This window comes from Oncorhynchus masou, chromosome 14 (assembly GCF_036934945.1).
Source record: "Oncorhynchus masou masou isolate Uvic2021 chromosome 14, UVic_Omas_1.1, whole genome shotgun sequence".
Classification (NCBI taxonomy): Eukaryota; Metazoa; Chordata; class Actinopteri; order Salmoniformes; family Salmonidae; genus Oncorhynchus; species Oncorhynchus masou.
This window is the reverse complement of record NC_088225.1, coordinates 17,399,287-17,416,238: the sequence shown is the minus strand read 5'-3', so window position 1 is coordinate 17,416,238 and position 16,952 is coordinate 17,399,287. Positions and strand designations below refer to the sequence as shown.

Here is a 16,952-nt window from a genome sequence, read left to right as displayed (position 1 = left end):
GGGGACCCATGCTAAATCTTTTCCTTCTCCTGAGGGGGAAAAGGTTTTGTCGTGCCCTCTTCACAACTGTGTTGGTGTGATCGGACCATGATAGATCGTTGGTGATGTGGACACTAAGGAACTTGAAACTCTCGACCTGCTCCACTACAGCCCCGTTGATGTTAATGGGGGCCTGCTCGGCCTGCCTTTTCCTGTAGTCCACGATCAGCTCCTTTGTCTTGCTCACATTGATGGAGAGGTTGTTGTCCTGGCACCACACTGCCAGGTCTCTGACCTCCCTATATGCTGTCTCATCGTTGTCGGTGATCAGGCCTACCACTGTTGTGTCGTCAGCAAACTTAATGATGGTGTTGGAGTCGTGTTTGGCCACACAGTCATGGGTGAACAGGGAGTACAGGAGGAGACTAAGTACACACCCCTGGGGAGGGGCCCAGTGTTAAGGATCAGCATGGCAGATGTGTTGTTGCCTACCCTTACTACCTGGGGGCGGTCCGTCAGGAAGTCCAGGATCCAGTTGCAGAGGGAGGTGTTTAGTCCCAGGGTCCTTAGCTTAGTGATGAGCTTCATAGGCTCTATGGTGTTGAACGCCGAGTTGTAGTCAATGAGCAGCATTCTCACATAGGTGTTCCTTTTGTCCAGGTGGGAAAGTACAGTGTGGAGTGTGATTGAGATTGCGTCATCTTTGTATCTGTTGGGGCGGTATGCGAATTGGAGTGGGTCTAGGGTATCTGGGAGGATGCTGTTGATGTGAGCCATGACCAGCCTTTCAAAGCAATTCATGGCTACTGATGTGAGTGCTATGGGCGGTAATCATTTTGACAGGTTACCTTCGCTTCCTTGGGCACAGGGACTTTGGTGGTCTGCTTGAAATATGTAGGTATAACAGACTCAGACAGGGAGAGGTTGAAAATGTCAGTGAAGACACTTGCCAGTTGTTCAGCTCATGCTCGGAGTACACGTCCTGGTAATCCTTCTGGCCCCGCGGCTTTGTGAATGTTGACCTGTTAAAGGTCTTGCTCACATCGGCTACCGAGAGCGTTATCACACAGTCGAGCATAAAAGGCATTTAGCTCGTCTGGTAGGCTCACGTCTGGGTTTCCCTTTCTAGTTCGTAATAATTTTCAAGCCCTGCCACATCCGACGAACATCAGAGCCAGTGTAGTAGGATTCAATCTTAATCCTGTATTGATCCTTGAGAAGACATCTGCAAATCTATGTATGCGACCAATAAACTTAGATTTTATGTTTCTGTATGGAGTTGTTAACCTATACATATCAGTGCAGTGTTGTAGTAGTGTCCAGTTGAAAGTTTCATGACCCCCTCCCTTGTTCTCTCTGGAAGACGGGACAGGGATATGGGATTATATCTCTTTCCCTGCAAAAATCACACCAAACAGTGAACAAGTGGAAATAATCCCCCCCCCCCACACACACACACACACAAGATGCTCACGTGATAAAGACAAATGCATACACAGAGCTCAATGTAAATGCATATAAACTCCCATGTCCTGTTAGTTAATAGGGCGGTAGACAGGGGTGGGGGTTTTGCGGTGGGCTAGCCATCACACAGCTGTTTAGTCTGTTAAACCCACATCAAATCAAATTTTATTTGTCACATACACATGGTTAGCAGATGTTAATCAAATCAAAGCAAATCAAATCAAATGTATTCATATAGCCTTTCGTACATCAGCTGATATCTCAAAGTGCTGTACAGAAACCCAGCCTAAAACCCCAAACAGCAAGCAATGCAAGTGTAGAAGCACGGTGGCTAGGAAACACTCCCTAGAAAGGCCAAAACCTAGGAAGAAACCTAGAGAGGAACCAGGCTATGAGGGGTGGCCAGTCCTCTTCTGGCTGTGCCGGGTGGAGATTATAACAGAACATGGCCAAGATGTTCAAATGTTCATAAATGACCAGCATGGTAAAATAATAATAATCACAGTAGTTGTCGAGGGTGCAGCAAGTCAGCACGTCAGGAGTAAATGTCAGTTGGCTTTTCATAGCCGATCATTAAGAGTATCTCTACCACTCCTGCTGTCTCTAGAGAGTTGAAAACAGCAGGTCTGGGACAGGTAGCATGTCGGGTGAACAGGTCAGGATTCCATAGCCGCAGGCAGAACAGTTGAAAATGGAACAGCAGCACGGCCAGGTGGACTGGGGACAGCAAGGAGTCCTCATTCCAGGTAGTCCTGAGGCATGGTCCTAGGGCTCAGGTCCTCCGAGAGAGAGAAAGAAAGAGAGAAAGAGAGAATTAGAGAGAGCATACTTAAATTCACACAGGACACCGGATAAGACAGGAGAAGTACTCCAGATATAACAAACTGACCCTAGCTCCCCGACACATAAACTACTGCAGCATAAATACTGGAGGCTGAGACAGAAGGGGTCAGGAGACACTGTGGCCCCATCCGATGATACCCCCGGAAAGGGCCAAACAGTAAGGATATAACCCCACCCACTGTTAATGTGAGAGGAGCTAAATGCTTGTGCTTCTTGTTCCGACAATGCAGTAATAACCGACGAGTAATCTAACCTAACAATTTCACAACAACTACCTTATACACACAATTGTAAAGGGATGAAGAATATGTACATAAAAATATATGAATGAGTGATGGTACAGAACGGCATAGGCAAGATGCAGTAGATGGTATCGAGTACAGTATATACGAGATGTATGAGATGAGTAATGTAAGGTATGTAAACATATACAAGTGGCATTGTTTAAAGTGGCTAGTGATACATTTTTGCTGATCATCATAGTGACAGAGACAGTGATAGATGCTGATCGTAATAGTGACAGTGAAAGATACTGATCATCATAGTGACAGTGATAGATGCTTATCATCATAGTGACAGTGACAGTGATAGATGCTGATCATCATAGTGACAGTGACAGTGATAGATACTGATCATCATAGTGACAGTGATAGATACTGATCATCATAGTGACAGTGACAGTGATAGATGCTGATCATCATAGTGACAGTAACAGTGATAGATGCTGATCGTAAAAGTGACAGTGATAGATGCTGATTGTCATAGTGACAGTGATAGTTGCTGATCGTAATAGTGATAGATGTTGATCATCATAGTGAGAGTGACAGTGATAGATACTGATCATCATAGTGACAGTGATAGATGCTGATCATCATAGTGACAGTGACAGTGATCGATACTGATCACCATAGTGACAGTGACAGTGATAGATACTGAACATCATAGTGACAGTGACAGATGCTGATCATCATAGTGACAGTGACAGTGATCGATACTGATCATCATAGTGACAGTGACAGTGATAGATGCTGATCGTAATAGTGACAGTGATAGATACTGATCATCATAGTGACAGTGACAGTGATAGATGCTGATCGTAATAGTGACAGTGATAGATACTGATCATCATAGTGACAGTGACAGTGACAGTGATATATGCAAATCATCATAGTGACAGTGACAGTGATAGATGCTGATCGTAATAGTGACAGTGATAGATGCTGATCGTAATAGTGACAGTGATGGATGCTGATTGTCATAGTGACAGTGATAGATGCTGATCGTAATAGTGACAGTGACAGTGATAGATGCTGACAATCATAGTGACAGTGACAGTGATAGATACTGATCATCATAGTGACAGTGATAGATGCTGATCATCATAGTGACAGTGACAGTGATAGATGCTGATCATCATAGTGACAGTGACAGTGATAGATGCTGATCATCATAGTGACAGTGATAGATGCTGATCATCATAGTGACAGTGACAGTGATAGATGCTGATCATCATAGTGACAGTAACAGTGGTAGATACTGATCACCATAGTGACAGTGACAGTGATAGATACTGATCGTCATAGTGACAGTGACAGATGCTGATCATCATAGTGACAGTGACAGTGATCGATACTGATCATCATAGTGACAGTGACAGTGATAGATACTGATCATCATAGTGACAGTGACAGTGATAGATGCTGATCATCATAGTGACAGTAACAGTGGTAGATGCTGATCGTAAAAGTGACAGTGATAGATGCTGATTGTCATAGTGACAGTGATAGTTGCTGATCATAATAGTGACAGTGATAGATGTTGATCATCATAGTGAGAGTGACAGTGATAGATACTGATCATCATAGTGACAGTGATAGATGCTGATCATCATAGTGACAGTGACAGTGATCGATACTGATCACCATAGTGACAGTGACAGTGATAGATACTGATCATCATAGTGACAGTGACAGTGATCGATACTGATCATCATAGTGACAGTGACAGTGATAGATGCTGATCGTAATAGTGACAGTGATAGATACTGATCATCATAGTGACAGTGACAGTGACAGTGATATATGCTGATCATCATAGTGACAGTGACAGTGATAGATGCTGATCGTAATAGTGACAGTGATAGATGCTGATCGTAATAGTGACAGTGATGGATGCTGATTGTCATAGTGACAGTGATAGATGCTGATCGTAATAGTGACAGTGACAGTGATAGATGCTGATCGTCATAGTGACAGTGACAGTGATAGATACTGATCATCATAGTGACAGTGATAGATACTGATCATCATAGTGACAGTGACAGTGATAGATGCTGATCATCATAGTGACAGTGACAGTGATAGATGCTGATCGTAATAGTGACAGTGATAGATGCTGATTGTCATAGTGACAGTGATAGATGCTGATCATCATAGTGACAGTGACAGTGATCGATACTGATCATCATAGTGACAGTGACAGTGATAGATGCTGATCATCATAGTGACAGTGATAGATGCTGATCGTCATAGTGACAGTGATAGATACTGATCATCATAGTGACAGTGACAGTGATAGATGCTGATCATCATAGTGACAGTGATATATGCTGATCATCATAGTGACAGTGATAGATACTGATCATCATAGTGACAGTGACAGTGATAGATTATGATCGTCATGGTGACCATGATAGATACTGATCGTCATAGTGAAAGTGATAGTCATATTGATAGTGATCGTGATGCTAATAGTGATACTGATACTGATTGTGAGAGAGATCACAACATAGGTAGTTTGTTTTCAGATCCAATGTTAATATGTGCATTGATAGCTCAGCGATATTGGGTTACATACTATGGTGATGTAAGTCTCTCCTCCTAAGAGAGAGAGAAGAGAGAGAGATTAGCTGTCCTGACTAGACTGGCATGACCATTCAGGGGATGTGAGTATCTCTGGAATCTGGATGCATGGAACCAGTTTCACTCTGGTCTTCTTGCTGATCCAGGAGAGCTCAACATGGCACGACACGTAAAGAAAATCACCACTGCCAGTAACACCCCTGCCAGTAAGGATTACAGCTTTCTCCTCCCGTTGAGACTTGCTGTCTTTGAAGTATCCTTCTTCATCCCTGGTGCTATGTTAATTTCTAACACATGTTTCTGTTCTGAGTGCTTCCCTAAAGCCTTTTCCTGAGGAATACTGTAGCTTTCTTCTCAGAGAAAGCTACAGTATTCCTTTGAACCTACTTTTGAACCTACCTGCCATGGTTGTAATATCTCTGTCATGTTTGACCAAATCCTGGATTTACTGTAAGGGCTCTGATTTAACAGTGTAAACCCATTGACTGTCTGCTTTTATGTATATAGTATCTGTATATATTATCTGACTGACAATCATATAGCTAGCAAGCCTGCATTCAAGATACTGTTCTGGGTGCTGAGATTAAGATGAACATATAACTAAGCACATTACTCATCTGTGAAATGATGTAACATAAACTAATATGACAAGTCCCTATGGCTAGCTCTGGTCCAGGGCTACATATGGACTATCTTCTCTGTCAGTCTATTGGAGGCTAGCTCTGGTCCAGGGCTACATTGTGGACTATCTTCTCTGTCAGTCTATTGGAGGCTAGCTCTGGTCTAGAGCTACATGTGGACTATCTTCTCTGTCAGTCTACTGGAGGCTAGCTCTGGTCCAGGGCTACATGTGGACTATCTTCTCTGTCAGTCTATTGGAGGCTAGCTCTGGTCCAGGGCTACATGTGGACTATCTTCTCTGTCAGTCTATTGGAGGCTAGCTCTAGTCCAGGGCTACATGTGGACTATCTTCTCTGTCAGTCTATTGGAGGCTAGCTCTGGTCCAGGGCTACATGTGGACTATCTGCCCTGTCAGTCTGTTGGAGACTAGCTCTGGTCCAGGGCTACATGTGAACTGTCTTCCGTGTTGGTCTGTTTGAGCCCACTGTTCAGGCCATTCCTACATTTCCTAGGGTCGGAAAATAATCCCTTAGCCTAGGGAAGAAAATGGATTTGCCACACGGCTACAACAGGCTACAGGTCATTGAGCATGTCATTGCAATTTATGCACTGTTCAATCTTCAGGATATATCCTCATTACATGATGCAGGATGCATCCTGACGTTTGGTAGGACAGTGGGTCGGGCATAGAGATCTTATTCAATTCCTACTGTATATGTCATTCTATGGGGTCGGGTCCTCTGTCTGACCTCCTCCAAGGTCTTAATACCCATCCTAAGAGCTGTAGACCTGGGCTGTAGACTTGGCACTGCCACCCTACTGAACAAAGTATTGGCAAAGAGATCTGTGTCCCAAATGGCACCCTTTCCCTTTATAGTGCACTACTTTTGGCCAGAGCCCTATGGACCTGGCTCTACACTATATAAAGAAAAGATTGCTATTTGGGATGCACATAAACACTCTGTGTGTTCATTGGTCTACTCTGTGCATTTCTGATAGTACAGTGATTCTACAGTTCATCAGATCATGGTGGGGCTTCTGACTCACACTCCAACAGTAGGACTGCTGGGTAATTGGAGTACAGTACATTGTCTCCTGGATGTTTGTAAACATTGTTCTTCATGTTAAGAATGAAATGAATTTTGTAAAGAGGATTGGTACAGTAACAGAAACAGGGAGCCCCCTCCGCCTCTCCCCTTCCCCCCACCACACAGTTCACAAGGGATTATATCGGTCTGCTATCGAAACTTGGCAAGAGATTCCCCTCCCCCCAATTTTTTGTTGTTGCATTTGCTGGCAGTCCCTCTTTATGCCCGGGCAGCAACTGTTGTTGGACTTTAAACGACAGATGAAGACAAGCTGATGAACAGAGCAGGGAAAGAGAGCATGATGGAGAGAAGTGAGGTCAAAGGGTGAGGTCCATAGAGAGTGGAGGAGGTAAAGAAGGAAGGAGAGAGGGAATAGAAGGAGGTTAGACTAGAATGGTTTACGTGCATTTTGGTGAGTGTTTTCTCTATTCTTCCTTATGCAGAAATGCCATCTGCATGGCTGATGAATTATAATCATGTGCGATTGTGCAGTGGAGGCTGTCTGTTTGTAAATGTGCCAGTCAGGTTCCTGACGCTGACTTCACACACCGCCATGTTGCTCTCCAGATGTGTTTATCTCTGGTGGGAGTGGGATTCATCATCCCTCTTTACACTCTGTTGGAGCTGGTGCTGCTGGTCACCTCATTGGAATACTGGAAAAGACAGACTAGGCAGACTGAGTAGTTATTAGTTGAATATTATTACAATGTATCAAACCTGATCAGATTTACATTGCTTACATAATATTGGTGTTTTTATGTAAAGGTCTTATTTGGATTGTATGTCCACCTATTGTTTTGACGATGTTTGAACCTGTCTAGTCTGATATCTGATGTTAGGCTTGATGTTCCTTCTCTGGTAGAAGTGGGGGGTTTGGTTTAAGTTGTGATGTGGGAGTGACTTCGGTGATTCTCTGGTTGACTTGAATATAATTGTGCACCATCACTCACATTGTCAGATTATGGTTGATCATTCCTATGACATGACTCTCAGATGATTGTCAGAGTGCTTTGTTACTCCGTCTCTCTCCGTTTCTCTCCGTCTCACTCTGTCTCTCTCCATCTCTCTCCGTCTCTCTCCGTCTCCCTTCGTCTCTCTCCGTCTCTCTCCGTCTCTCTCCGTCTCCCTCCGTCTCTCTCCGTCTCCCTCCGTCTCTCTCCGTCTCCCTCCGTCTCTCTCCGTCTCCCTCCGTCTCTCTCCGTCTCTCTCCGTCTCTCTCCGTCTCCCTTCGTCTCTCTCCGTCTCTCTCCGTCTCTCTCCGTCTCCCTCCGTCTCTCTCCGTCTCCCTCCGTCTCTCTCCGTCTCTCTCCGTCTCTCTCCGTCTCCCTCGTCTCTCTCCGTCTCTCTCCGTCTCTCTCCGTCTCCCTCCGTCTCTCTCCGTCTCCCTCCGTCTCTCTCCGTCTCCCTCCGTCTCTCTCCGTCTCTCTCCGTCTCCCTCCGTCTCTCTCCGTCTCTCTCCGTCTCTCTCCGTCTCCCTCCGTCTCTCTCCGTCTCTCTCCGTCTCTCTCCGTCTCCCTCCGTCTCTCTCCGTCTCCCTCCGTCTCTCTCCGTCTCTTTCCGTCTCCCTCCGTCTCCCTCCGTCTCTCTCCGTCTCCCTCCGTCTCTCTCCGTCTCTCTCCGTCTCCCTCCGTCTCTCTCCGTCTCTCTCCGTCTCTCTCCCAACTGTTTTCCATCCATCTTTCTCCACCTCCATATCCTGTATTATTCAGGTTGTGGATACATTCCTTCTCAATGTAATGACATTTATCAGACCTTAACCTGACTGATCTCTCAGATCTATGTTACTCATCTTAGTCAACAGCACCCAACGGTTTCGGTCTTTCCTTGGTATGGTGATGGTGTTAAACTGGTCTGAAAACAACTCCTCGCCTCTTCCCCCTCTGTCTTTGCAGATCTCAAGGAACCAGGTGTAAGACAACAATATGGTGTACGTTTCCCCAAGCCAATAGAAAGGCTAAGGGGAGCCACTGTGATGCTTACACCAGATGAAGAGGCATGGGGCTGTTTTCTGACCAGGCAGATGTGTTGTCACAGTACACCTCCCTCTCTCACTGTGTCCCTCTCTACCACAGACAGGATGACGAATCAGCAGCCAGTCCACCAGTCTAACAAGGCCCATTATGATGAGCCCCCCATTGTTGGAGCTGGAGTGTTGGACTTGTTGGAACCCAAACTTCCCAATAGTTTCTTGGGAACCTACTGTGGCTTCCTCATCCGAAACTCACTGCTCGTCCTCACTATACTGGGTAGGTGCCTACCTCGCTTCATGGTGGTCAACTGTCAGGAAATCAATTATTTCATCGCCTTCAGTGGTTAAAAAGTGTTACGCTGCATTTCAGCTTTCTGTATTACCTGCGCTAGCGCACTATTTTTTATATATAAACATTTTATGAAATGTTTTATTTGCCCATCCCCCTCTTCGGATGACAATAACAAACTTTCTCTCTTATTTTTTTCCCCAGCTTTCTCACACACATTTTACACACATGGCACTTCTCTCTAAGTTTTCTTCACCGTAGTTACATATCAAGAACATAGTTAGTACATACAGTGCATTCGGAAAGTATAAAGACCCCTTAAATTTTTTACATTATCAAAATTATATATTTTTCTCATCAATCTACACATAAAACTCCATAATGACAAAGCAAAAACTCATTTTTAGACGTTATTGCAAATGTATAAAAACAAAAAAATGGAAATATCACATTTACATAAGTATTCAGGTACTATACTCAGTATGTTGTTAAGGCACCTTTGGCAGCGATTACAGCCTTGAGTCTTCTTGGGTATGACGCTAAGCTTTGCACACCTGTATTTGGGAGGTTTCTCCCATTCTTCTCTGCAGATCCTCATGTTCTGTCAGGTTGGATGGTAGCGGCAATTTTCAGGTCTCCCTAGAGATATTCAGTCGGGTTCAAGTCCGGGCTCTAGCTGGGCCACTCAAGGACATTCAGAAACGTGTCCCAAAGCCACTAGTGTGTTGTCTTGGCTGTGTGCTTAGGGTTGTTGTCCTGTTGAAAGGTAAACCTTCGCCCCAGTCTGAGGTCCTGAGCGCTCTGGAACAGGTTTTCATCAAGGATCTTTCTGTACTTTTCTCCGTTCATCTTTCCCTCATTCCTGACTAGTCTCCCAGTCCCTGCCGCTGAAAAACATCCCCACAGCATGATGCTGCCACCACCATGCTTCACAGTAGGGATGGTGCCAGGTTTTCTCCAGACGTGACACTTGGCATTCAGGCCAAAGGGTTCAATCTTGGTTTAATCTGACCAGACCATCTTGTTTCTTATGATCTGAGAGTCCTTTAGGTACCTTTTGGCAAACTCCAAGCAGTCTGTCATGTGCCTTTTATTGAGGAGTGGCTTCCGTCTGGCCAGTCTATCATAAAGGCCTTATTGGTGGAGTGCTGCAGAGATGGTTGTCCTTCTGGAAGGTTCTCCCATCTCCACAGAGGAACTCTGGAGCTCTGTCAGAGTGACCATCGGGTTCTTGGTCACCTCTCTGACCAAGGCCCTTCTCCCCCGATTGCTCAATTTGGCCAGACGGACAGCTCTAGGAAGAGTCTTAGTAGTTCCAAACTTCTTCCATTTAAGAATGATGGAAGCCACTGTGGTCTTGGGGACCTTCAAAGCTGCAAAATAAATTGGTACCCTTCCCCAGATCTGTGCCTCAACACTGTCCTGTCTCGGAGCTCTACGGAAAATTCCTTCAACCTCATTGCTTGGTTTATGCCCAGACATGTACTGTCAACTGTGGGACCTTATATAGACAGGTGTGTGCCTTTCCAAATCATGTCCAATCAATTGAATTTACCACAGTTGGACTCCAATCTAGTTTTCGCTTTGTCATTATGGGGTTTTCTGTGTAGATTAATGAGGATTTTTATTTTTAATCAATTTTAGAAAAAGGCTGTAACGCAACAAAGTGTGGAAAAGGTCAAGGGGTCTGAATACTTTCCTAATGCACTGTACACATCACTTCCTGTTGGCACTAGTGTACTTATTGTAAATCCCCCTGGAATGGAAATAAAATCCAATGAGTCAGACGCTGTGATTATAAACCCTCTCAAAATGCTCTTCTGAAGCGTTTCACTGGAATCTCTTCTCTCTGCGCTCTCACGGAAGCTGTAAGGGTGACAGAGGCAATCATTGTGTGGCTGTTGTTCTTACTCCTCTACTCTGTCAACTGTAACAGGTGTAATAGCGGGGTCGCTGTTTGGGATGCTGCTGCGGTATGTTTCTATTACAGACCCCAACACCCTGATGCTGGTGTCCTTTCCTGGAGACATCCTCATGAGGATGCTGAAGATGCTCATCTTGCCCCTCATCATCTCCAGCCTCATCACAGGTACACTGTTGTAATATATACACACACACACACACACACACACACACACACACACACACACACACACACACACACACACACACACACACACTCACACACACACACACACACACACACACACACACACACACACACACACACACACACACACACACACACACACACACACACACACACAAACAGTCTTATACAGCTGACCTTGTGGGGACACACAATTCCATCCCATTCAAAATCCTATTTTCCTTAACCCCTAACCCTAAACCTAACTCTAATCCTAACCAGTACTCTTACCGTTACCCTTACCCTAACCATAACCCTAATCTTAACCATAACTCTAACCTAACTCTAACCTTAACCATAACCCTAACCATAACCCAAAAACCTTCATGTTAAACCTTACCCTAACTCCTAATTCTAACCCTAAAACTAACCCTAGCCCCAAATCCTTCAACCTTAACCCCAAATGCCCTAGAAACCCCCATGTAACCTTAACCCTAACCTTCAGTAGCACTAATTCCCCCTAGAAACCCCCATCTAACCTTCCCCTAGCATTAACCCCCATAAAACCCCTAACCCTAAACCCCCTAGAAACCCCCATCTAACCTTAACCCTAAACCCCCTAGAAACCCCCATCTAACCCTAAAACCTTAACCCCCCCTAGAAACCCCCCCTAAACCCTAACCCCCATTAACCCTAAACCCCCTAGAAACCCCCATCTAACCTTAACCCTAAACCCCCTAGAAACCCCCATCTAACCTTAACCCTAAACCCCCTAGAAACCCCCATCTAACCTTAACCCCAAATGCCCTAGAAATAGCATCGGACTAACAGAATGTCCCCAGGTGGTCAAATTTGTATTTGTTTACTACTCCTGTTGAGAATTCTGGTTCCCACAAGAATAGTTAAACACGTCCACACACCCACACACACACACACACACACACACACACACACACACACACACACACACACACACACACACACACACACACACACACACACACACACACACACACACACACACACACACACACACACACACACACGCAGATGGAAGGTGCCCTGCTCATCAGCCTGTCTCTCTCCCTCCCAGGTCTGGCTGGTCTGGATGCTCGTTCCAGTGGGAGGATGGGCTCCAGGGCCATGGTCTACTACATGTCCACTACGGTCATAGCTGCCATCCTGGGGGTCATCCTGGTCCTGGGGATCCACCCGGGAAACCCCAAACTCAGGAGCAGTCAGGAGCAGGACACGGCCCCCAAGAACCAGGAGGTCAGCAGTCTGGACGCCTTCCTGGACCTCATCAGGAACCTGTTCCCTGAAAACCTGGTGCAGGCCTGCTTCCAACAGGTAGGACCCAGACCCAGAACTAGAACTAGACCCAGACGCAGAACTAAACCCTGACCCCATCAAACAATGGATGTCCAGTTGTTATTGTGAGATTTGGACCCTATCAAAGCCTGACTTTAATGACCAGCATTGGGAATGTGTGGCTTATGGAGCAATTGTGTCCAATTCGCAATTGATTGTTACAGAGCCTTCAGGAAGCATGACACCCCTTTTCTTTCCCCATATTTTGTTGTGTTAAAAAGCGGGATTCAAATGGATTTAATTGTCTTTTTTGTCAACGATCTACACTAAATACTCTTTCATGTCAAATTAGTGCCTTACTGCAAACAGGATGCATATTTAGGAATATTTGTATCTTGTACAGGCTTCCTTCTTTTCACTCTGTTGATTAGGTTAGTATTGTGGTGTAACTACAATGTTGTTGATCCATCCTCAGTGTTCTCCTATAACAGCTCATAAACTCTGTAACTGTTTTAAATAGGCGCCCCTCTTTGCGATGCATTGGAAAACCTGATCTTTGTGGTTGAATCCATTGAGTCCATTGTTTGACATATTAAGCAAATGTTGACTTTTTAATTTATTTCGGCTTGCCATAACAAAGGGGTTGAATACTTATTGACTCAACACATTTCAGCTTTTCATTTGTAATTAATATGTAAAAATTCTTTAAATATAATTCCACTTTGACATTATGGGGTACTGTTTGTAGGCCAGTGACCAAAAATCTCTATTTAATCCATTTTAAATTCAAGCTGTGACACAACAACATGTGGAAGAAGTTAAGGGGAGCCAATACTTTCGAAGGGACTGTATATGCACAGACTAGTTGATAAAAAGGAATGGCTTATGTTATCATGGAAGTAGAGTTTTGCTTTAGAGTAGAGACGACATTAGTACTATATAGGTAGAGAACATTGAACAGAACAACATGAATTGGGGTATTTACAGTACTATATAGAGAACATCATCTCTATATTATGATCCTTCCATTTCCCAGAAAATGAGGACTTTGCAGAACAACACATGTGAGTGGTGTTAGCTGTGCAGATCCTAATTCCCTCTCTTTATTCCAAGCTTTTGTTGTTGCATTGGACATTTGATGTCTCCCTCTGAACATCTTTCCCCTTGTATTGACCAATAGCTGTTCTTGTGTTGACATTTTCACTTGACATTTTAGGAATTTGTCAGAGGCTGCTATCCAGCGCGATTTACAGTTAATGTGTTTCGCTTAAGATAGCTAAGTGAGACAAGCACATATCGTAGTCTTAATGAGAACATTTTTCCTCTGGAGAAGTTATCAGCAAAGAGTGCTAGTAGGAAAAGACAAGTGCAGGTTTGAATTTTGTATTTTTAGGGGCGAAGAGGGAGGGAATGAGAGGGAAATGTGTTATTTAAGATACTCTTTGAAGAGGTAGGGTTTCAGACGTTTTTGGAAGATGAGCAGGGACTCTACTGTCCTAGCATCAAGGGGACATGACCCTGTACCTAGGTGGCTGACCACAGGACAGAACAGGAGAGGACAGGGGAGGACAGGAGACTACAGGACAGGATAGGGCAGGACAAGACTGTGTGATTTACAAAGCAACGCTGCCTGGCAGATATGATTGCTGTTAATCCAAGCAGGCGGATCATTTTTAAGCGATAATCCAGTCCTCAATCATGTCGCAGCAGTTGCTTTCTTTTGTCCAAATCCTGTTTTTTCTCTCTCTCTCTCTCCTTATCTCTCTCATTCTCTCTCTCTCTCCTTATCTCTCTCGTTCTCTCTCTCTCCTTATCGCTCTCATTCTCTCTCTCTCTCCTTATCGCTCTCATTCTCTCTCTCTCCTTATCTCTCTCGTTCTCTCTCTCTCTCCTTATCGCTCTCATTCTCTCTCTCCTTATCTCTCTCGTTCTCTCTCTCTCTCTCCTTATCGCTCTCATTCTCTCTCTCTCCTTATCTCTCTCGTTCTCTCTCTCTCTCTCCTATCGCTCTCATTCTCTCTCTCTCCTTATCTCTCTCGTTCTCTCTCTCCTTATCGCTCTCATTCTCTCTCTCCTTATCGTTCTCATTCTCTCTCTCTCCTTATCTCTCTCATTCTCTCTCTCTCCTTATCTCTCTCATTCTCTCTCTCCTTATCTTTCTCATTCTCTCTCTCCTTGTCGCTCTCATTCTCTCTCTCTCCTTGTCGCTCTCATTCTCTCTCTCTCCTTATCGCTCTCATTCTCTCTCTCTCTCCTTATCACTCTCATTCTCTCTCTCTTCTTATCGCTCTCATTCTCTCTCTCTCCTTATCTCTCTCATTCTCTCTCTCTCCTTATCACTCTCATTCTCTCTCCCTCTTTCAAGCGTGTGTGTCTGAATGATTGGAAATACTCTGTGTTAGACTGGGTGAGGGTCAGACCTTCTGTTGGTGCTAATCTCTTTACAGCGCCACTAGGCATCTGCCTAGTGTGACTGTGTATGTGTATGTGTGTGTGTGTGTGTGTATGCGTATGCGTATGCGTGTGTGTGTGTGTGTGTGTGTGTGTGTGTGTGTGTGTGTGTGTGTGTGTGTGTGTGTGTGTGTGTGTGTGTGTGTGTGTGTGTGTGTGTGTGTGTGCTTTTGAGTGTGTGTGCGTGTGTGTGTGTGTGTGTGCAGTTCAGCCCTGGGCTTATAAGGACCCTTTCTCTCGTTGTGTGCTGTCACTGCGTTTGTCTTCGTCAGAGATTAATTGATATTGTAATTGCTTTTGCAGATCAGCCAAGAAATTGCATGACGATCCCCAGCCCTCTTTTCCATATTTCCTCTTCTCTCTCCCTCTCTCTCCCTCTCTCTCCCTCTCTCTCCCTCTCTCTCTCTCCCTCCCCCTCTCTTCTTCTCTGTCTGCATAAACATCTCTCTCATCTTTCTGGTGGTTGCTCTCTCTCTCTCTCTCTCTCTCTCTCTCTCTCTCTCTCTCTCTCTCTCTCTCTCTCTCTCTCTCTCTCTCTCTCTATTCTCCACCCCCCTCTCCACCCCACCTTTCTCTCTTTCTCTCTATTCTCCACCCCTCTCTCCACCCCACCCCACCTCTCTCTCTTTCTCTCTATTCTCCACACCACCTCTCTCTCTTTCTCTCTATTCTCCACCCCTCTCTCCACCCCACCCCACCTCTCTCTCTTTCTCTCTATTCTCCACCCCCTCTCCACCCCACCTCTCTCTCGTTCTCTCTATTCTCCACCCCACCTCTCTCTCTTTCTCTCTATTCTCCACCCCACCTCTCTCTTTCTCTCTATTCTCCACCCCACCTCTCTGTCTCTCTCTATTCTCCACCCCCTCTCCTCCACCCCACCTCTCTCTCTCTATTCTCCACCCCCTCTCCATCCCACCTCTCTCTCTTTCTCTCTATTCTCCACCCCCTCTCCACCCCACCTCTCTCTCTCTCTCTCTCTCTATTCTCCACCGCACCTCTCTCTCTATTCTCCACCCCACCTCTCTCTCTCTCTATTCTCCACCCCCTCTCCACCCCACCTCTCTCTCTCTCTCTATTCTCCACCCCCTCTCCACCCCACCCCTCGCTCTCTCTCTATTCTCCATCCCCCTCTCCACCCCATCTCTCTCTCTTTCTCTCTATTCTCCACCCCCCTCTCCACCCCACCTCTCTCTCTTTCTCTCTATTCTCCACCCCCTCTCCACACCACCTCTCTCTCTCTCTCTATTCCTCACCCCCTCTCCACCGCACCTCTCTCTCTCTATTCTCCACCCCACCTCTCTCTCTCTCTATTCTCCACCCCACCTCTCGCTCTCTCTCTATTCTCCACCCCCCTCTCCACCCCACCTCTCTCTCTTTCTCTCTATTCTCCACCCCACCCCTCTCTCTCTTTCTCTCTATTCTCCACCCCCTCTCTACCCCACCTCTCTCTCTTTCTCTCTATTCTCCACCCCACCTCTCTCTCTCTTTCTCTCTATTCTCCACCCCACCTCTCTCTCCTTCTCTCTATTCTCCACCCCCCTCTCCACCCCACCTCTCTCTCTTTCTCTCTATTCTCCACCCCCCTCTCCACCGCACCTCTCTCTCTCTCTATTCTCCACCCCACCTCTCGCTCTCTCTCTATTCTCCACCCCCTCTCCACCCCACCTCTCTCGCTTTCTCCCTATTCTCCACCCCCTCTCCACCCCACCTCTCTCTCTCTCGATTCTCCACCCCCTCTCCACCCCACCTCTCACTCTCTCTCTATTCTCCACCCCCCTCTCCACCCCACCTCTCTCTCTTTCTCTCTATTCTCCACCCCCCTCTCCACCGCACCTCTCGCTCTCTCTCTATTCTCCACCCCCTCTCCACTCCACCTCTCGCTCTCTCTCTATTCTCCCCCCACCTCTCTCTCTCTCTCTCTATTCTCCACCCCCCTCTCCACCCCACCTCTCTCTCTTTCTCTCTATTCTCCCCCCCTCTCTCCACC

General features: G+C 45.8%; 1 pseudogene; it reads left to right on the top strand.

The window, feature by feature from the left end:
- Positions 1 to 7,187: 7,187 nt before the first annotated feature.
- The window catches only part of LOC135553744 (excitatory amino acid transporter 2-like), a 63,393-nt pseudogene continuing 53,628 nt past the window's right edge, over positions 7,188 to 16,952 (top strand).